General features: G+C 39.0%; 1 protein-coding gene across 3 annotated transcripts in view; it reads right to left on the bottom strand.

The window, feature by feature from the left end:
- Positions 1-23,746, bottom strand: part of MID1 (midline 1) — a 331,494-nt gene that overhangs the window by 114,885 nt on the left and 192,863 nt on the right. The window contains exon 1 of one of the 3 annotated variants that reach the window (XM_012784841.3): positions 7,757-7,891. The exons of the other annotated variants lie outside the window; for them this stretch is intronic. The gene's annotated coding sequence lies outside the window, so the exon portion shown is untranslated. Of the gene's footprint in view, positions 1-7,756; positions 7,892-23,746 lie in introns of those variants that run through there. 3 annotated transcript variants of the gene reach the window in all.

The following is a 23,746-nucleotide window of genomic DNA, read 5'->3' on the forward strand; positions in this document are numbered from 1 at the left end:
TTTCTAAATGGTCTCTGGGCTGCTGCTCACTCTTACCCTTGCCTCTACAGTCTACCATCCACTCGGTAGTCAGCGAGCCTGTTAAAAGATGACAGAGCATGCCTCTCCTTTGCTCTGCCCTCCAGGGGCTTCCCATCTCAGTTACAGAGCAATTCACCAGGATAAAACCAGCCCCAGACAACACAGACTCAGACGGTGAGCTCATTTCCTCCCACGCTACCCACTGCTCTCTATGCTCTGGGCACATGGCCTCCTTGTGATTCTTCAGACATGCCAACCACATCCCATCCTTGGCTCGCCCCCACTAGGTCTTTAAAATCCACAAGACTCTCTGCTCCAGTGTCACCTTCTCTGTGAACCAACATAAAACCAATCCCCCCCTACCATCATGATCACTCACTCATTGAGGCAATCCTTCTCCCTCCTTCTCAATTTATTTTTCTCCCTCGCATTCAAAGTAATATGTCTATTACTTTGCTTATCGCTCCTTCTCTCCTGCTTGTCCCCAACACTAGAATATAAGCTGTGTGGAAGCAGAGATTTTGCTTTGCTCTTTGAGAGATGTACCACCAGTGCCTAGAACAGTGCCCAGCACATAGCAGGACTCAAACATTCGTTGATCCCATTAAATGTGCTGATGTTTGGGCTGAAACCAAAAAGAACAAACATAGTTCTTGACTTTAAAGATATCTCAATATATCAGACCCAGGGTCAGCAAACTTTTTCTATGAAGGGCAAGATAGTAAACATTTTTGGCTTTGTGGGCCATAGAGTCTCTGTTGCAACTACCCAGCTCCACCACCGTAGTACAAAAGCAATCATTCACAATACATAAAGGAATGAGTGTGGCTGTGTTCCAACACAATTGTATTTACAAAAACAGCTAACAAGCTAGAATTGGCCTACAGGTAATATTAATATTTTGCTGACCCCTGTAATAGAAGACAGACAGAGACACATACAGCTAACCAGAATATAAAATGAAAGTCACTCTTCAGAGAGGTATGAATAAAATGCTGTGTGGGCAACAATGGCAAGGATGGTGGAGCAAGACTTTGACAAGCATGTACAAGTTTCGAGTGCTAACGGGAAATGATATGCAATGAGATCTCAACCTGACATCAATGGAAATAATGTGAGTAGAGTGCTTAGGGGCAATTCATGAAAGAATGATTTCATAGGAGCTTCTCAGAACTGGATCTTTTCCTTTTATTGCCATAGTGCCTGGCATGGTGCTTTGCACACGTGTCTACACTGCAAATGGTTAATAGTATTAAGTGATGACAAAATACCTATATGTGGTAGGTGAGATTCAGCCAATTTTTTAAATCTCTTGCCTGTATGCTGCCAAAAAGGAGGGATTTTGGTTTGAAATGTATAGTAGATCCCATTTTTTCCCACTTTTATCCAGATATCATTTTTGTTAAATTACTCAATAATATCCTACTTGTACACATCTCATTCTACCCTCTAAAAATAAAAACTAGAGTGGTTTATTTTCTAGTTTTCTTAAAATATCTTTTTGGAGAAATTACAATGCCATTCATTCTTTCACCACATACTTAAGTCCTTCTATGTGCTTGGTCCTGGCATAAGTACTGGTAATATCTGCCCCCTGCCTCAGTGGTCTTATGGTTCATTAGGGGAGAGAAAATATGATCAAACTTTAATGCAACATAAAAGATGCATGCCAAGGATAGACAGGGAACAATCAACTCTACACTAGAGGAGAAGGAGACAGGGAGAGGCATCGTGAAGGAGGGAAAATATGAGGTGGGTTTTAAAAGATGAACAGGGGTTCACCAAACCGATAGTGGTGTGTGGGTAGGTGGGGATTTTGTTCAAAATGTTATCTTTCTTCTTAACCTTCATAATTTAATTTCCACGCCTCCAAAAGAAAAAAAAAGCTTCTTAGTCTTCACTTCAATAGAAGGAAATCACACGTGCATATTGTTGTCAGGAAATTCTATAGCTCAACATTTTTGTGAATGGGCTCATTGGTCCTCATTCAGAAGAGGATGTGGGTAATCATGGGAGCCCCTTGCAACAAACTGGGAATGGCAACAATTCACAGCTCACCCCTCTGCCTGTCCATGGTTCACATATCTAGAACAGTGCATGGAATAGTGAGCGAAAGGGGAGAGTTGGACAAGTGGCCAGACAATCTAGGACATTCCACAGCTCTGGTACTTATTAGCTGTCTCCTTGTCCATGGGTGAGTGTCCACAGATGTTCTCTACAATTCCTTTAGCACTCACTCTCATCCCTCCCTAAGCAGGGGAGTCTTCAGTGACAGGTTGCAGTCAAGCCCTGCATCCTGGGACACACTGGATGCAAGATATCTTTTCAAGAAACTTCCTTATAGATTCAAGGCTTATGTGAAAGTACTTCTTTAAAATGGAAAATTAATAAATAAATGTTTTGATGGAAAATAATGATGTAAATTTTTTCTTACCTCCCCCTTCCTCCTTTCCCTCCCTCTCTCATTCTGTGCGTCTTAGTCCACTTTGTGTTGCTATAGAAGAATATCCGAAGCTGGGTAATTTATAAAGAAAAGAGGTTTATTTAGCTCAGGGATCTGCAGGCTGCAAAGTACAAGAAGCGTGGCCCGGCTTCTGGTGAAAACCACATGCTAGGTCAAAACATGGCAGAGAAGGTCAAAGGGGAAGCCTACACGTAAGAAAGAGCAACAGGAGAAGGAACCTTGCTTTATAACAGCCTGGTTACTGGGGAACTAATCCATTCTGTGAGAACTAATCCAGTCTTGTGAGAGCAAGAACTCAATACCGCGAGAACTCACTGCCCTGAGAACCACACCCAGACATTCATGAACGATCCACCCCCAGGACCCAAACACCTCCCATTAGGCCCCACCTCCCAGCACCGCCACACTGGGGATCAAATTTCAGCATGAGATGTGATGAGAAAAAAATCCAACCTTATTCAAACCATAACACTATGTCTCAATGAAATTGTACTTTTCCAGTTTTCCTCTCTCTAACCACTGCTAACTTCTTCCTCTTGTTAATCAAAGTCTAAGTATTTTCTAATAGCCTACCCTTCTTTTGAAAAAGCCATCCAGTGTGTTCTTTTGTTTCATGTGCTGCCTCTCTGAGAATGACTCCTAGGCTCGCCTATCTCCAGGTGCCATCACTTTCTGGAATCCCGGTTTAGCATTTATAGTTCTTTGCTTCATGTATTGCAAGTGTGTAAGACTCATAATGCACATCACAGGGATGTATCCCCTTGCCTCCCAAGCCAGTCTTTATCTCCTCTACAGGGCTCCTGGCATCTCCTCATAGAGTTTCCACCCTCTTGATCACCAGAAGGCAGATGCTCATTAGAGTTTCTACTCACTCCTCCTTCTTTTGGGGGAGGCAGAATAATGGCCCCCAAAGATGTCCATATCCCACTCCTCAGAACCTGTGAATATTTTAGGTTACAGGGCAAAGAGGAGTGAATGTTGCTGATATAGTTGAGGTTGCTAAGCAGCTAACCTTGAGATGGGGAGATTAGCCTGGATCATCCAGGTCGACCCAATGGAATCACAAGGCTCCTTAAATGTGGAAGTGGGAGGCAGAGGCAGAAGAGTCAGAGTCAGAAAGATGAGATGTGAGAAAGACTTGAAGATGGAGGGAAAGGCCACAAGCCGAGGAATGCAGCAGCCTCTAGAAGCTAGAAAAGGCAAGTAAAAGGAAGAGGAAGAGAGCCTCTAGGAAGGCAAGCTGGCCTGCAGATACCTTGCTTTTAGTCCAGCGAGACCTGTGTCAGACATCTGACCTCTAGGTCTGTAAGATAATGAATTTGTGTTGCTTAAGGCCATTAAGTTTGTGGTAACTTGTTACAGCATCAATAGGGAATTGATAAATCCTCCATCCTCCAAATCTAAAACACCAGCCAAGACATATGTGTATCAATCCTTAGTATCTCTTTGTATTGGTTTCCTTCCCTCTGTTCCCACTGCCTCTGTGTTGACCCAGACCCTCTCTGTTGCATTCCTAGATCATTACCCAAACTCCTCCTAATTTGATTTCTCACCTCCAGTCTTTCCTCCTTCAGATGAATCTTTGTAATGTGTTTCTGGCCCCACCACATTTTTCTGTAACTCCTCTCAATGGCACAAATCATTGGGCAGCTCCCTGCTGTATGAGTCTTGACACTTTATCTCCTTTACAAATCCTTGCCCCAGTTTCTGCCAAACTATCCCCTCAACCTTATTCTCACTCATTCATCTCCTATACTAGGGCCCCGGTAAATGGGATCATTTGCTGCTTTTAGCAATTGCTTTTGCTTTTCTTCTTAGCACAAACCATTTTTCCTATGTGAGTTTTTGTGGTTTCATGTTTGTTTTGTTTCTATTTTCTTGCTTTTTAAGATGAGAGTAGAACCTCCCAGAAGCCCAAAGAACCCCGGCCACTGTTGGATTTGGTGACTTCATATTAAACAAAGAGGAATTGTCTAAAAGGATTGCTCTACATAGTGTGACATGTCTTAACTGTTTACATTTAGCAAAGTAACCCTTTTAACTGAACACAAAGCAATATAATTATCCTATTCACAAAATAACTAAAATATTTACTTAAAAATGTTATTTCTTAGTCCACAATGGAATAGTTGGTAATAGGACCCAGGTTTAAAGTTATACAATTAATCTTATTCTTTCAATATGGTTGAATTCACTCTGGAGCTGAGATGAGCATGCTTGAGCAAACATGCAAACACAAATCTCCTAGGGAGATGACATTCACAGTCTAAATTTGAGGCCAATCATGAATGTGTGGTCTAAGCCAAATGACTAACTCCCTCACAACTCCCCATGATAAAACCTGGATGTAAGAGGCTTGTGCCTTTTGGGGTTAAGGAAAATTAATCAACAGAGGGATGGAGAGCTGGCAATGAGGGCTGTAAGAATGATCAGACCTTGGCACCCAGGTGATGGCTACGGTGACCTGACTGATTCAGTAGCCTGGGCAGATGGCCCCTCACACCCTCTGGGCTCCAGATATCTTCATCCTGAGGTAGCACTCATCTGAGGAAGAGGATTATTGTTACAGTCCAAGGGCATGGAAGTGAAAGGGGTTCGTGTCTGTTACATTCATCTTTTCTGCCTCCTCCTTTGAGGTAAGAGGGCAAGTCAACAGAGACAAAGCATTTAACTCCCAACCTGTATTGTCACAACCCTTGCCACCATCCTGCTTGGTAGCTCATTTTAGAATTTCACAAGTTTATTCTTTGCAGTCTCTCCCGACCTCCTCTGCTATGACACAATCAAGATAACCTGTACCTGGAAGAAATACCTAGGATCCCTGTGAAGATAGCATGCATTGCCAGGTTTAATCCATGGCCAAATTCAATGGGTAGGCTTTCTGGTTCAGAATGCCAAGGATATGGAAGTTTCACATATATATTCAAGAACTGACCAAGAATTAGGATTCTCCAGACTAAATGCACTTGTGAGTTCAATGACCCATTAGAATAAGGAGATATTCCATCATTAGCACATCATCCATGATTTTTTTTATTTCAAATTTCTCTTAATAGAGGCATTGACATTTTAATCATAAGGTAAACCCACCTCTCATTGCTTTCCTACATGTATTGTGTCATATCTGCATACTTGAAGAAAAATAATCATTTTTCTAACTTAGAGTATATGAAAAAGAGCATGCATTGTATCTATCAATAATTTTACTTTCAGCCCCTTGCTTTGTACAGCTCTGAAAGCCTTCACTATTAAGGAAATTAGTGAGTCACTAGACCGAGGAATAAACTTGGATACCAACACTGGGTGGCCTGTGATCAATTGTTAATACCAGGTGGCTCCCAGCCACTGCCCGGATGATTCCCAAGGCACTTCCTCTGGTTCTTTTCCAAATATCCTCTGAACTATAGAAACTAAGCTTATTGTTAAATTTACCAAAACGTAACCAAAATGACAAACACACTGTCAAAAACTACACAGTGTTACACCAAGCCACATAAAAATGGTTTCAGAAAAGGAAGCTCTTAAAAGTGTTGCAAACAATAAACAGCATCAAAAATGGTATGAATAAATTGAACTCTTTGAGAGTCCTAAATTTCAGAAACACAATCAAGTCAATTTACTTGGCTGCCCACACCTCCCATCCTCTGTACACCTGGGTAATTAAGGTTTAGTTGACTTATTGCCATTTGGATTTTTGCTATGAGATTGCCCCCATTGCAGAACTATAGGTGGAATATTTTTTAAAGACTGTAGTATGATATTTCTATCTTGGATCAGCAGAAATACAGACTTTCAGAGGACTGAAAACTACTAAAAACTGTGAAACACTGGAAATCAACCTGAGTTTGTGAGGCAGAGACTGGAACAGGGACTGAACTCAGAGACTTGATCTCATCTCAAATGAGCATAATTTCTCAACTCAGAAAATTATCTACCACAAACTCAATAAAAACTGGCTACTACATTCAAGATGAATTCACTACAGATAATTTGAATAACATAATACAAGCACTTGGCATCTGCATATTCAATCATGTAGCTTAATATTTAACTTTGAGTTGTAAAAAACACCGAAACTACCCAAATGCTACTTTACTGATTAGTACCCTGGCTGATTTGAGACAGGTGAGTCAATAAAGGCATAATAAAACAGGTCCATGAAATGATGGAAAAAGAGGAGAAGGAAATCCAACTGAGTTTAACCATATTCTGAAAGACTGGAAATTGATACCATAATATAGGCTATTTTTCACTCCAACTTATGGCAGAGAGCACTACAAATGCAGACTGGTTCTTAAAGCAACAGTATAAATAATACATAGAGTAAGAATAGGCAAAAAAAAGGTGATCCAGTAATATTCTATAGGTAACAGATGTTACTCTGAACTATCACTGTGGTTAGCCTCTGACTGTTAGCACACTCAAATTCATTTGCTTAATCGGCAATAGAACTAAGAATTTCTGGCAACCAAATTGTAGGGTACCAGAGGAACTGATTGGAAAAAAAAAATGACATGCAGATAAGCACTGAGATGCTAGCCTTGAGTTTTTAAATAATTAACTAATACAATAAATATTTTGAACAACTTGGAGTTTCTTTTTTATTCTAAGGAGTGCTGAAATTAAAATACTTTACCTGATACCTGAAGTGAGAACTAGGGAAGACTTTTAATTTCACCAAACACCCACCTGGTGGGATTCATGCAAATCAAATTAAACTGTTAACCAAACCTTTTCTGTACTTTCACATCTGCCTATGACATGCTCATTTTTAGTAATTGGATCTCTAGGACATTCTTTAAAATAATCACATACTCGCCTGACCATGCAACCTGATTAATAATGAATGAACATTTCTGAAAAGAATCACTTCGAAGCATGGCAGATGTCTGTGGGGATATGAAGGCTTTAATGATCAAAATTAAGGGGAAATGGAAGCTGGGTCACACCATCTGGTTATTTTAATTGAAACCTAGTCTTCCAAATTTACTTAACAGAATGCTTAAACACTCCTTCTTGAGGTTCATTTATACAAGCAGACAAGCACGAAGACAAATGGCAATGCAAAAGAGCGATCCCGATTCCTTGAGGAACAACCTCCCTCTCCCGCTGTCTTAATAGTGAAGAAACCCCCTCAACAGTCTCAGAAATGCAATTCGTTTCATCAAAAGACTGATAAACAGGTTAAAAACAGGAACTAGTATATAGATCCTTAATAGTTCTCTTAACACCTCTCTAGATTCTGACAAATAGATCACCGTGAATACCCACCAATGGACTGCACACTAGTTCTTTTTGAAGAAACATCGCCGTAGGCAGAGGATGGGGACCCACGAAATGACAGACAGGCCACCGAGACCAGATGGTGGGTGGCAGGCAGTGCTGGAGCGGTCCTGTGTGTCTGTGAGAGCGTCGACAGTGAAACACAACAGGAAAATCGGCCCAACAATTCCAGGAAGGCCAGCTCCACCTCATCCACTTCGCCAGGGTTGCCCGAGTTGAAGAATCAGCTGCCTTTTCCACGGCCCCCGCCGTGACTTCCCTAGCCCCTGGCCTACTCAAAGTTCAACTAAAACCAAACGAAAAGGTAGCTCAGGTCAGGTCAACACCCACTGCCTGGTCCAAAAAAATGATGACTTGGCACCAGGATCTGAACTCTCATTGCTCACAGGAACCAGTAGCGGCTCAGCCGACTGGGACGGTGTCCTGCAGCCGAAGGCTGGATGCCAGCTTTCCATGCTGCCAACGGGAGCCGTCCTGCCCAGCTCCTGAGGTAGGGAACTGGCACTAGCTTCCCTTGCATTTGGCCTTTTGGCTTTCTACAGAGCACATTAGCACATTATGCTCTGGATGCTGGTTTGCTCATTTTTAAAAATAACATACACACTATTTTGTGTCTTTATCTTCTGGATTAAAGCATAACGTCTGGAAGAAGTTTTTTTTAAAAAAAAAGTTACATCAGGAAGAACCATCTCCTGTACAGACATAATAAAACAGAGGGTTTTTTTTCTTCTAAAAATAGAGATCTAAATTGCAATCCAGTATGCCCATAAACAACTGATAATATATGTGCATATGAAATGTATGCATATGTATATACACACAAATATACAAGTTTTACATACATACACATATGTGCATATATTATGCACACACATATATACATATTATATGTGTATATACACATCTAATATTTCACAAATATACGATATATATAACAGCAAATCTGTGATGAGTGTTCCAAATTTCAGTCTCTGGAATGGCAAAGAAAGGGTGAATTTAGAATGGAAAGTAATCTTTTAAAATTTGATTGACTAAAAGAGGAAGAGGAAGTAGTTTCCCAAAAGAAAAAAGAAAAAAAAAAATTGTCCTGCATTGCAGTTCTTCGAAGGATGTTGCTTATCACTATGTAAGACAAGAAATTGCAACTAAAGTAAATCATCAGGAAAATGTTTTTTAAGAAGTCCTGCACAATTCAATGTATACTCCAGACTTTTGGACTCCACCAAAGGTGTTTAAGGAACATTTGTGATAAAGGGGAAGCAAGAGGCAAGAACTGCTTCTTCAGGTTGCCTAGTTTGCATGTTACAACACCTACCTTCCTGCCATTGCAAAACTTCACAGTAAACCAAACTGTGCTGCATATGTTAGGACATTAAAATACAAACATAGATTTTCTTGGCTTATGTCGCTCCAGATTATAACTTGATTTGTCTTTTAACAATAAACAATGGGATTACTGAATTTCACATATAAATGACTTTTTTTAAGAAGCTCCCATTGTCCATGGAACAGACACACATATATCATCAAACAGAATTCTAAACAACTTTTTTTTATCAAGAGATTTTAAAACATTGTTTTTGTTAAAGTAACATTAAAATTGTCAAAATTTCTATAAGACAGGCCTACCCTGTCCGTATTTTGGCACCATAGTGGAAAATTAACCTAAACATCTCAAGTTGAAACATCAAGAAACAAATATTTACTCCATCCCTCAAAAGAAAATGGTAAACAATAAAATATTTTATAATCCTCTAAAGAGCATAATCTGACAACCTCCATCTGAAATTTCCCACTACCGGAGGGTCTCAGACATTTCATGTCTTTTACAGTTTAAGAAATAAAGCATTCAATTTTAAAGGCAAAAAGAACCTATTTTACATTATATTGAAAATGACTGATGTTGTCCAGGTCTATGCTGTACCAAGTGTCATTCAAGAATTTGGCTTTGAATATAGTGATCACAGACTGGAAAGAGGAGGAAGAAGGTGAGAGCTGGTCACACCTAGTCTCCTGGCAGAAGTATAAATCGACCCTCCCAGTGAGCAGACCAACAGTGTGGTGGTGGCAGAAATGGGAGTTATTAATAATTCCTGTGAAACCACTCACAGACGACAAGTGCTTAATGCTGCTTTCCCTGAATGCTTTTCCAAGTGTATTTATAGTTCAGTAGGCATTTCTATATATATTCGTAGAACTAGTTCTATGACTATATAAAATCCTATATATGTCTATAATGGAATTAGTTTTTGCAGCTGTATATAATATGTATGCGTATATAGATACACACGCATATGCAAAAGCACCTTTTCAAAATTACTTGCAAATTGATAGAATTCACTCTTCACAAAGCCAGCTATAGCATCCTTTCTGCATTACAGAAACATTCCTTCCATTGTGCAAACCCAGAAACCTGTAGATAATTTTTTATTTACTTAATAAAAACAACAACAACAGCCTATTCTTATTTGCAAAGGGTTACCTGGAAGTGAGCAAAAGAGTACAAGAGGTCTACTCTCTCAAAGACAGATCAGTCGAGTGGGATTTTTGCAACAAGTACATTGCACCCCGGAGAAACATCTGCCACTTGGAGAAACTTTTCCTTGCTTCATTTATACACAATAGTCTTCTAGAAGGCAGAGAAAGTACACACTCTCCCCTTCCCAATTATTACCCACCAGGAGCAAAATGCATCAATAAATAGTTGCTGATGATAGCCAATGTGACATTTCACAATTGTTCTCTGAAAACTGCAAAGCTTAAGTTCAAAGGCAAGAACAAATACTCTGGTCTCGTGACTCATGGAGGTAATGACGATGTTACAGAGTGACTGATTCCTATTGTATGAGCAGATTGGTAAATTCTCTCAAATATGATAGCTCCTTTTCTCAAAGAAAATCACTTTTCCCCTCTACTTCAAAGTTAGCCACACACAAAGGCCTCATGTGCTCACAATACACTGAAGCTACTTTGTGATCTTAAGAAATAAGGAAAACTTAACCCTTATTCACAACTCCTGCTTAACTATTACGAAGAACATGCTTTAAATACTTCCCGTGATCGCTGAAGCCCTACAGTTAGGGCATGAAGTCTTGTTTTTTTTTTTTTTTTTAAAGGCAACAGAAAGAGGAGTGATTCTTTTGTTCTGAATTGTTATTGTAAAGCACCACTTGAAAGAAGGGGAACGATGGGAACATGGCAATGAAAAGGACAACAGCGCTGACAAATGAAAACAGGATATTAAGAACAGCGTCGGGACTGTGCGTTTGTGCAGAACAAAGACGGGAGGCTTCTAGGGAGAAATTCAGGCAAAAATATTCTTAACACATTTAAATGCTAATGGGTAAACTGTAGTTTTTCCAGGCAGCACAGATCTTTAAGTCTGGGGCAGTAAAATTAGATTATCATTAAAACACACACACACAAATGCACATGATATAAAGTACCATAAAATTAAAACTGCTTTCAAATCACATTAAATCACCCCCCTTTCAAGCCATGATCCACTTCTTAAAATTTCTAGATCTACGCTTTGCCCTGTCTAAAATAAGAAAGATACTGATTTTACCAAATAACTGACCTAACTTAGCAGATAGTCCTAGGGAAACTGATTTTTTTTTTTACAAGAGGAAAAAAATCTCCATTCACAGACTACTCTAACTTACACTTTAAATATAACCTATAAACAGAGCTTTCGAGAACCCCCAGAGAAACTATGGGTACTATGTGTAGAAACAATCACAGCAATTAAGTCGCTAACATTAATATAGTATACTGGTTTTGCCAAGTCACTGTGATATCATCTGATACTTTTCTTCTGATGCAAATTCTGCAAAAGCTGCTAGTATGACAGTGCACTTAATAAGACATCATTATAGTTTATTGGACTTATCACATAACAAGAATTATTATTATTGCAGTCACTAAGCTAAAGGGGTTCAGAAAAGTAAGTAATATATCCTATCTTGCACTGCATCGAAAATTTTGGTCTTTTTCTCTTCTCTCTGTTTTGCCAAGATTCTCCTTTTTTTTCCCTTTCCTGATCGGTCCTTTCTATTGTCAGATGAGTAATGAACTGATGTGCTTTCCTCCTTGCTATTATGTTTCATTCAGCTTTCTCTTTCTTTGGTGTACTGTCAGAAAACTCAAGCCAAAGCTCTGAGCTCAGTGGGTACAAGTGTCCTTGGTCTAGTTTTGGGCTGACACTATTGATGTGATGTCGTGTAAAGAAACGCACAGTACCTTGAAAACAGATAATCCAGAGTTCAAACCCTGGTTCTCCCATTTCCTTGAAAAGGCTGTTAGGAGCCAGATACTCTATGTATCTTATACTCACAGATGCTCTTCATATCTTCTATGCAGTTTCCCTGCCTGTAAAATGTGGACAATGAGAGCAATCTTAAAGGCTCCTTTTAGAATTAAGTTTAAAAATGCCTAACAAAATTGTTGCTCTTGTACCTGGGGATAAGGGGGGGGAGGTCCCTCTTCCCTGCTTGTTCTGAATCACCTTTTCCCACTCTTCTTTGAATAAATTCATTATCTGTATTTTTTTTTACTTGAAAACTCTTCAAACCATTTTTAGAAGCAAGAAGGATATAAATTCATTTATTTGTTCAATAATGTTCACAAAGTATCTTATGTGAAAAATAGTATGTGAATACTAAATGAACTAACATTCCTATTCTCAACATTAATGACTGCTTAAAAATTGTCTTAACACAGGCAATCTCATCTATTTCTTACACTTCGCCATAGCTCTGTTCATTACCACTGGATCTCCCACCATGATCTTGAGGCTTCACTTCTGTGCTCCCCACTGAAGGTCTCCCTATCCCATATGCATCCTTTGTCAGAATTTTTGATTTTTCAGGAAACAAGGGACCCTGGCATGTATAGGGCATGTGAGACTATCAAGAACAGTGAATGGTTTCAGGTTTATCCTTCTTGCAAGCTAAAAAGTTAACCTGCCAGTTTCATGGATGCTGGCAGAAGACACAAGTCCCCTGAATCAGAGATAAGGGACATTTTCCTTGGGGCACAACATGTATTTCATATTCTGTTGGTTCTCCTTGTCCCCTAAATTCCATGGAATATCCCAGGTGCCTATTGCACATACAGAGTTTTTTGCATCACAGTTAAGCAAACCCAAGTTTAGGAAATTTAAATTCTTTATGAGGGATGGCTAGCAAGTCTGATCAACCGTTGCCCTAAAGGAGACATTATCTTCAATATAATGGACAACAAAGGAACCTGACTTCTCACCTGCAGGGAAATATCATCTCTATCTTCCAAGGCCCTTTGCTATACAAACATCCTGGACAAAAGTCTAGAACAAAGGCTGTCAGCACCTCAGCTCATAAGAGGTACAGAATCATGAGAGATCCATGAAAAATTATTCCTCAACAGATACAACTCCTGTCTCCTCCTGGAGATCTGGCCAACAGTGGTCACCAGAAATCAGATCACCACTGGACTTTCTAGTGGTTATGGTAGAGGCAGAATTTCACTTGGCACTGAATGACCCATCATAGAAGAACAGAGGTAAAAGGAGCCCACAAGAAAGTGAGATGTTTCTTACCACCAGCTCCAAGCTCCTTATCCCACCACCTTCTGACATCAGCTGTTGTGCCAGGAAAATTGGCAGAAAGTAGGTAGGTCTCACCCATAGATTTTGCCCCCTAAAAACAAGAGCCCTTAACAATTTCCTTCACAGTCCCAAATCAGCCTGGTCTACAACTTCAACTCTTCACTCTCAACCTAAATTAATTTTAAGAGTTTAAAAGAATAAGCTAGTTTTGATACTTTTATGACATTGGAAATTGCATATGTACATAAATTTGGCTTTCTTTAACTAAGCTTTCATTTTTTTTTTTAATTTTAGAGCTACTTCTTTTGGAGTAAAACCTGAGAGAAAGCCATTTCTTTCACTTTTTTTCATTCCACAGACATTGTTGAGGTCTTGCTGTGGCCAGGAGCTGCTCTGGCACCAGGAATGTGGTAGTACATATGATAGGAAAGGCTTCCCCTTGGAGAGCATACATTTTAATGAAGGAAATAAAATGTAAAACATGTCAAAGACACATACATAAAATGAAAGAAATAAAATAATGGTATGATAGAAGATAGAGGGGTAGGTGCAAGGGGACATTTCTATTTTAGCTAAGGGGATATCTCTGCTCATATCTGTGCAGGCTGTCTTGATATTTTGGCTTTTTTATTGCAAAAAAATAAGCAAATATTGTCTTAATTTCAGTATAAAATGCTCCAGCATTTGGGCAGAGAGCTGTGATTTAATTTCTCAAGTTGTTAAATGTCTAGTTTCAGATTTCCTCAAGGATAGATTTCTTTTTTAAGGACATAAAAATCCAACTTGTACTATTTCTTATGTGAAAAGACAATGAGATGAATTATTAGAAAGTAGTGACTTCTTTATTTATTTTAGCAATAAAATATGAGAGAGAAAAACTATGAACACTTGGTGGGCCAACAAAGCAGGAACTATGGTGTCTTAGTCCATCTTGTGCTGCTATACCTGAGAGTGAGTAATTTATAAATAACAGAAAGTTAGTCCAGGCATGGTGGTGTTCATCTGTAATCCTAGCTACTTGGGAGGGGGAGGGGGAGGATCATTTGAGCCCAGGAATTTGAGGCTACAGTGAGCTATGACAGACCTTGTCTGTTAAAAAGAAAAAAAAAATTATTTCTCACAGTTCTAGTGAATGGGAAGTCCAAGTGAAGGCATTGGCAGGTCTGAGCTCAGTCTCTCTGCTTTGAAGGTGGTGCCTTGAAGGCTGGGTCCTCCAGAAGAAGGGAAGAATGCTATGTCCTCACATGGTAAAAAAGCAGGAGAGGGAAAACCTAGTCCCACCAGCCCTTTTTATAGCAGAATCAATCCATTCATGAGGGCTCTGCCATTTAACCACCTTCTAACACTGTTGCATTGGAGATGAAGTTTCCAACACATGCATTTGGATGAACACATTCAAACCATAGCATGTGGTTCTTGGAATTACCTGAATGTCTAAATGTTTTATCCTAGGCTGTTAATCCAAAGTTGGAAATAACCATGGATGTGCAGTTACGATTATAGGGATGTGTAGGATGGAAATTAATAGAGACATTGGAAGAGTCATCAGTTTCATTTGTATTTACTCACCTTTCACCTCACTGGGAGAGGAAATTTCAGGAAGGAAAAAGAAGTGGGGGGAGGATGCTGGGGGAAATTGACACGTGTGACAGGGCTCTATGACTGGTAAGTACCAAAGATGAGTTAAGACTGGAAGGTCCCATTGCCTGATGGCTCTAGTTGGTGTCTTACTGAAAATGACAACAATGAGAAAGAGTATCTCAAAATAAATAAATTCACTAGCTACGTAAAACTGCAATAGCAGCTCAGTCATGATTTTTAGAGCCCATCTCTTTAAGAAAGGGCTAGAAAGAAGATGACTGCTGAGGCAATTGTGGGAGAATGAAGAGTTGCTATTGCAGCTACAGCACAGCCCGAGGGAAGGGCTTGGGGAGTCTGGGTGGTGGGTGGCCACCCCTCCACAGTGGAGCAAATAAAGTTTGTGGGAGGACAGGGTAGCAGGGGTACAGAGGGCAGTTATAAAGTAAGTAATCTTCTGAGGGGAGTTATCCTCAACCCAAAGAATTTTTGGCTTAAAAACCAAGATTTAAACTGTTCATTTGGGAACTCAATAATTCTGCCAAAAATATATGCAGAAACAATTTGTAATCCATATGAGAACAAATCCCATAAAAGCTATGAGGCTCCTAATACTTTTAAAATATACTCTCAAGGCAGGCTAAACTGAGAGATATTTCCTGTACTATCAAAATATGTTTCCTTATTGTCCTTTGAGATAAATTATAAATGTAATTTGTAAAACATGAATATAAGACATTAATTTGGAATTAATATCAAAAGGTGTGATCTTAGGGAGTTAGCTTAAAAGATTTTTGTTATTTTGCTTTGTGTATTATTCGTGTGCTTGTTTAAGATTTAAAGGAAAAAAATCCATTTTAAGCAATTTATCCTTTCACTGAAATGCATTCTAAGTGTGTGTTTCATCCTGTACATTTTATCCTTTCATTGAGTCAAATTAGATAAGAAGCTGGCCCTTGAGACATAAGAAAAGGCACAATTGAAAAAACTCATTACTTGACATGCAATCTAGGGCTTAAAAATTCACTAATGGGAAAAACATCTAGCTTTAAGAACAGTGAGTTTTCAAGGTCGGTAAGCTATATTAAAGTGGAGTTATATTTATTTTGATAATAAGTATGAGTGCTACATGAGAAAACATTGTATTTTTGAGAAAACAATTTGAAATGCCTGATTTGTCATCTTTATGGTAAAGATTGGTCTGTTTTCTTGTTACAGAGCTCTTTTAGCTTGTTCGTATTTAAGGCAACAGGAGCACTCGATTCAGGGCATAGTTTCAAACAATTCTGCCAGTTGTCTAAATCTATTCTTTCCATTCCAAATTCCTCCAATTGACTCTCTCTCTTTTAAATGGATGCAAATACTTAGTTTCACAACTTTAGTCATTTTCTTCCTTAGAATACAGACCAGGAAATCACGCACTCCTGGGGCGCTGGGCAAAGGGTGCCAGGCAATGGTGGGGATGCCGATGACTTTGCCCAAGGGAGCTTTGTTGTGCCAGAGCCATTGCCAGCTACCCTCCCCCAAACATCAACTGCCAAAACATCACGGTCCAAAGAGGGGTGCTCCCATCCCCCTTCCCACCCCCCACCCCCGCCTCCCTGCCTATCAGCATCCAGAAGCAATTCTTTGCATGGGTGCTTCTTCATCCTGATCTTGACTGGCAGCTCCAAGGATTAAACTCGGGTCCTTTGGAGCAGTCGCTTTATGCACATTAGCCCCCTGGGGTGTTGAACTCCAAAACCTCTATTTTCTCCCCCTGGGTCTACCCTGTATCTCACAAAACCCTAGTTAGCCACTGTGGTACACAGCCTTTCTTCCATTCTGGGCTATCCAAAGAAAACAAAACAAAACACCAGACCCTACAACAATATGATGGATATGGTAATGATCTAAGGTCTTTAGGGTAGTGGGCAAATTCCAAGTTCTTTCATAGCTTAGACTTGGGAACCCATTTTCTTCTTTATCATTAAGACTTCACATTCTCATCAGCAGACTCTTGCTTACAATAGCACAAATGATCATTTGGCTGAATGAAAACGGGTTGTGGTGTATGTGTGTGTGTGTGTGTGTGTGTGTGTCCATTAAAAAAAAGTCCCTCAAAACTGCTGAATGAAAATCAAGACCAGTGTCTTCTTAATCAAGCAAAATTTCCTGCTTAGTGAGTGTATTAAAAACCATCTGGCCTCTTTTGCTACTTGAGGGTTTTTTCTCCTCACTTCCCGAATATCTTTAGCAAAATGTTACCATTTCACGTATAAATTATTTTTACCACAGTGCACTTCCTTCTGTGCACTATTTTAATAAACAGGATAGGAAGCATTGCTCCATTTCTTGAAAAATGCTTCTCAGTTCTAAATGGCAGCTTTGAAAGGGGAAAAGTGTATTTGAAAGAGGAAGATGAAAATCAAATCACAGTGAGAATATTACCCACGTTTCTTTAAATACCTCTGCCAGTGCTAGCAGCTAGCAGTGCTGAGTGTACTTTCTCTCTCTCTCTCTCTCTCTCCATATATACATATATGCCTAGTAACAATTAAAATCCAAAACAAAAAGCCACTCTGACCTGTTTATTCCAGGTGATAACTACCCTAAACACACTTTCCAAGAAATAAGTTGGAAAATGGAATTAATTTCCGCGTGGGAACTAAGGTGACAATAAAAGTACAGACAACCCTCAATTAATAGAAATTCTCTGGAAATGAGTGAGTTCTGGTTAATTTAATTTTCTGGTTAACTGAACCCCAAATAGAAAACTTTTTTAAAAAAAATCCTCGTTGAAACATTTCTAAAATGCTTGAGTCCACTTTACTTGCATAACTACAAACCACATACTGGATCTAATTTAAAGGTTCTTAAGTAATTCCAAATCTTACTGTTGCCTGAAATCATCATTATAAAGATTTTTCATTTGATCATAGAAAAGATTTAGGAGATTGACTTAAATGTATAATTGTATCCATGACCATGAATTTTTACATTAATCCATAATATCACCTTCTCCTTGTATCTCACAAATCTTTTGGAAAGGTATAATGTAGAAAACTTGTAGTTAATAGAGGGTTTTGATATTTTTGGCAAAATTCAGGTAAGCTGAGGTTTTCGTATTAATGCATTTGTGTGCTAAAGGAAATTGACAAATATTCCTTTTTTCTCTACCTTATGCTCAATAAGTGTAAAAACAAATCATAATTTTAAGATAGTGCTTCCAATCAATTTTGTTAGCACAAATTAAAGGCCATGTAAGGCTTTAAGAAATAAATATATATATATATATATATATATATATATATATATGTAAACACACACACACACATATATATATATAACTCTTTGAGAAAACACTAGTTTTTTTTTTTTTTTAGACAGAGTCTCGCTTTGTTGCCTAGGCTAGAGTGAGTGCCGTGGCGTCAGCCTAGCTCACAGCAACCTCAAACTCCTGGGCTCAAGCAATCCTTCTGCCTCAGCCTCCCGAGTAGCTGGGACTACAGGCATTCGCCACCATGCCTGGCTAATTTTTTCTATATATATATTAGTTGGCCAATTAGTTTCTTTCTATTTATAGTAGAGACAGGGTCTCGCTCTTGCTCAGGCTGGTTTCGAACTCCTGACCTCGAGCAATCCGCCCGCCTCGGCCTCCCAGAGAGCTAGGATTACAGGCGTGAGCCACCGCGCCCGGCCAAAAACACTAGTTTTTAAGGTTTCCCAGTGGAACATAAATGGCAGCTCAAGACTGATGGCAAGGGCTGGGCGTGGGGACTCACGCCTGTAATCTAATCCTAGCACTCTGGGAGGAGGAGGTAGGAGGATCATTTGAGATTGGGAGTTTGAGACCAGCCTGAGCAAGAGCCAGACCCCACCTCTAAAAAAACTAAGACTGACACCAAAGATTCTCCTTCTACAGTGCTGTCACAACCAGCACAACCAGTCCAGTTCTTACTTGGGCTCCTGTTCCAATTTCCCACAGAAATTTATACTGTGCCACTATGAGCTACTAAATAATGATGCCATATTTAGTCAAATTATTGCCCAACAAAAGTGATCTCTAGTTTTATATTAGGCTTCCTGACCTTTGGTGAGGATTATTGTAGAAGAAACTCCTGTATTGGGTAAGAGATTGGGAAAATGTCAGCTAAGATGACCTCCAACTCTGTAATTCCAAATAGCTTGCACTGTATATTGAAAGGTAATCCTGAGATTCATGCACACTCTCTCTCTCTCTCCACACACACTCCTTCTCACATATTCTACCTGTCTCTCTCTGTCTCTCTGCCTCTTGTCTCTGTCTTTGTCTCTCTCTCACATACACAGCACTTTTTTTTTGGGGGGGGCAGGTATTAACTATGCCCTTATTCCCAAAGCAGCACCAAGCAAATTTATTTTGAAATCCTATTATGTACCAAGAACTCTGTTAGCTACTGAGCACACAGTAGGGTTTACATAAACATTTCCATAAAGGGATCAGCCATATCTCACTTACGGGCCAATAAGATCTCATTATAGGGAGATCAATGATGCCAAATTTAGTAGTGGTATTGGTGTTTAGGGATGACAACTATTTTGAAAATAGTGCAGTTGTTACACTCTAAAACAAGGACTCTATTGTAAGGCATATATATATATATATATATATATATATATATATATATATATATGTATTAATTCTATCAACTTATATGTCTGGGGCACAAATGTGTGCTGTGGACTATATTTTGAGGATACATATATTGAGTATATATTTTAGATCTCAATCTGTAACTCAGTCTAGACCTTGCAAAGACAAGATGAATGGCTTTTTCATCTTGCTTATTTTGTCCATCTGCACTGTCTTCTCTTAGTTATCTTTTCACCATGTCTTGCCCTGAAGAAGGGTAATGACATCCTAAACATAGGAACTTTTTCTTTCTAAGGACCCCTCAGTGAATATTATAAACTCAAACACCTTAGTGAGTTCTGCAGAGACTTTCTAAACAGATATAATCAAAATCAGTGCCAAGGCCCTAATAAGGGTGACTGGGCTCCAACATCTGTCAGCATAGGTTGATTTTGTGCACCTGACATCCTTAGCTCAAGACTCTGGACAAGTAGCCCCATCTTATTCAGAACCATCAAACTTTCTTCCAGCTCATAGAAGCAGCATCAGGAAGTACTACAGATTATTACCTGCTAACTCTGTAAAGTTGCCCTTTCAATAAATACTTAAATAGCTTCCTTAAAGAGCAAAAAGGTTTCATGATATATTACTTAAGTAACTATTATACCCTAATAAACTAGTGTGCTTGTATTAATTCCTCACTGTACAAAATAAAGAACATATGCATATATAAAGAATTGTTGACTTAATGGGAATAATATTTATTTAGGGAGTGGGGACTTCTAGATAAAATACAGAATGCATTAAGACACCTAACATATAAATGGTTGACATGTGATGCAACTAACATAAGGCTTCCTGTGAATTTCCTTTTTTGGAGCATTCCTTCATACAACAATAGCTGGCATTTTTTCAAATACCTACAGTTTGTCAGGCACTTTGCATAAATTAGCTCTAATTCCTATACAAACCCTAAATAGTAGGTGTCATTTCCCCCATTCTGCAGATAAGGAAACTGAGTCTCAGAGTTAAAGCATCTTCCCAGGGCCACGTGGCTAGCACATGGCAGAGACCAGTTTAGAATCTAGGTTTTTCTAACTCTTAAAGATCTTTTTCTGCAAATGAAATCAGCATATCATGCCCCTATAACCCTAGCACTTTGGGAGGCTGGGGCAGAAAGATCGCTTGAGCCTAGGAGTTTGAGGTTGCAGTGAACTACGATGATGCCACTGTGCTCTAGCCTAGGCAACAGAGTGAGACTATGTCCCCCACCTTTCCAAAAAATCAGTATGTCAAAGAGGCATCTGCACACCAATGTTTATTGTGGCACTACTCACAATAGCCAAGATATAGAATCAACCTAAATGCCCATCTACAGATGAATGGATTAAGAAAATGTGGTATATATATTTTCTTTATCCATTTATCTGTAGATGGGGGATGACTAGGACAATGAAATACTACTCAGCCATATAAAAGGATGAAATACTGTCATTTTCGGTAACATGGATGAGCCTGGAGGACATTACATTAAGTGAAATAAGCCAGGCACAGAAAGACAAATACCATCTAATCTAACTTATATGGGGAATCTAAAAAAAGTTGATTTGATAGAAGTAGAGAGTAGAATATTGATTACCAGGGGTTAGGGAAGGCAGGAGGAAGAATGGGGAGGGATGGGGAGAGGTTAGTTAATGGGTGCAAAGTTACAGTTAGGAAGAATAAGTTTTGGTGTAGTAGGATGACTACAGCAAATAGCAATGTAATGTATATTTCAAGCTAACTAGAACAGAAGATTTCGAATGTTGTCTCCACAAAGAAATAACAAATGTTTAAGATGATGAATATGGCAATTACCCTAATTTGATCATCATACTGTGTATACATGTATTAAAACATCACACTGTACCCAATAAATCTGTACAATTATTATGTGTCAATTGCAATTAAAAAATTTTTTTTAGGCCAGGCGCGGTGGCTCACGCTTGTAATCCTAGCACTCTGGGAGGCCGAGGCGGGCGGATTGCTCAAGGTCAGGAGTTCAAAACCAGCCTGAGCGAGACCCCGTCTCTACTATAAAAATAGAAAGAAATTAATTGGCCATCTAATATATATATATATATATATATAAAATTAGCCGGGCATGGTGGCTCGTGCCTGTAGTCCCAGCTACTCGGGAGGCTGAGGCAGTAGGATTGCTTAAGCCCAGGAGATTGAGGTTGCTGTGAGCTAGGCTGACGCCACGGCACTCACTCTAGCCTAGGCAAGAAAGCGAGACTCTGTCTCAAAAAAAAAAAAATTTTTTTTAAATCTCTTTCCACAGCAACATATTGCTGCCACATCCTCAAGGAATCGGAAATTTCTGATATATGAATGTGAAGAATATTTGGATGCTGTAGATTCTCGTACTATTTCAACTACTTCCAAACTCTAATTTAAAAAAGACTAATAGTTAAGCATTGGTAATGTGTCCCTTTTTCACCAGGAGCCATTCAGGAATTTCACAGGCTAAACCCTTCCCATTCTCTCTTAGAAGGACTGACATCTGGATCATATTGGCAAGTGGGTGCTTTAAACATGAGAGAAAATTAGGAGAAAAAACTAAGACTGGATTATTCCCACGAGTTCACTAACCAATATCCCCCCAAGTACTCTCTTTTTTTTCTAACTAGCTTGTCATCCATTTTTTTCTACTTAGTGAACAATGGCTTGTGACCTCCCAGTTAGCGAGTTCACAGGAGAAATATATCAGTTATAATTAATGTTTACTAGAATAAATGTAAATATTTTAAAACACACAACAGTTCCAAGCACATGTGATTTCCATTTTATTTTATGAAACACTAAAAATCCACTTGTCCACCCCATTAATTATAACCTGCTCTCAGCCCTGACCTGTATATAATTCCTCCTGATGTAAATTGGAACAAGGTGCTCAGAATGGAAGCAGCCTACACCTCAACTGGGCTACAAAACGTCAAGTTCCCAAAACTCTCAAAAGTGTAACCTGACATTTTTCTAAGATTAGAGACAGTTTATGAATTTAAAAAGAGGGCTTAAAGACTCACCACAGTTAAACCTACAGTAATTCCTGAAATATCCAAAGTAAACAGGACTAAGGGGGCCCTCGGGACACCAAAACCTTGTTATAAGAGACGGAATACTCTTTAGTAGGTGGTATTTCTTTGCAGAAAATAATGTACATGCATTCAACCAGAATTAAGAAAAATGCAACAATAAACTTTGAGGCTTGAAGTCTTCCAGAGATCTGAAGGAGTCATGAATGGGCCATGTAAAATATTTCTCCTTTCGCTATACGTGAATGATTGAGTTTACACTGCCCATTAATCCTAAATGTTGAAGGCAAAAAAGGGAATGGTTAAAACTTTTTAAATAGCATTTTTTCTCGACATGAATGTAATATGTATTCATTTGTAACATTCCCCAAAAGCAAAACACTTACAGAAAAATCTAACCACTAAGAAGCAGCATTCCATAAATTGAGCTTTCTAGTCATTTTCTATACCTCTTGGCCACAAAAATGAGATCAGACTTTACATTTCGTTTTGTGAGTTGTTATTTTAAATATAATATATTGGGTGATTTTTCATGTTCAAAGACTCTTCTGACTTCTTAAGATTAATCTTAAATACCTTTTAGTACAACTGAAGTATTTTGGCCACTTGCCAAATCAAATTGACTATATAAGCTGAAGATTTAATAAATATTAAAATGTGAGCAATTTTTTTCCATTACAACATGCATTGTCCATAGGGACGATACTGGCCGGCCACAGTGGCTCACACCTGTAATCCTAGCACTTTGGGAGGCTGAGGTGGGAAGATCGCTTGAGGCCAAGAGTTTGAGACCAGCTGGGGCAACGTACAAGACTTCATCTTTAAAAAAAAGTAATAAAAACATTAGCCAGGTGTGGTGGCCCACACCTATAATCCTAGCTACTCAGGAGGCTGAGGCAAAAGGGTCACTAGAGCCCAAGAGTTAGAGGCTGCAGTGAGCTGGGATCATGCCACTGAACTTCAGCCTGTGTGACAGCGAGATCTCCTCGTCTCTTAAAAAAAAAAAAAAATAGGGGTAATATTACCTCCAAGAGGGAAAAAACTAGTTAGTTCTTGGTGGCAAAAATTTTATTCTTCTTATATACAAAGCACAGATATACATAAATAGATATATAGTATAGTTGCATTAAAATTTCACAGGG

The sequence above is a fragment of the Microcebus murinus genome, chromosome X (assembly GCF_040939455.1).
Source record: "Microcebus murinus isolate Inina chromosome X, M.murinus_Inina_mat1.0, whole genome shotgun sequence".
NCBI classification, from domain to species: domain Eukaryota; kingdom Metazoa; phylum Chordata; class Mammalia; order Primates; family Cheirogaleidae; genus Microcebus; species Microcebus murinus.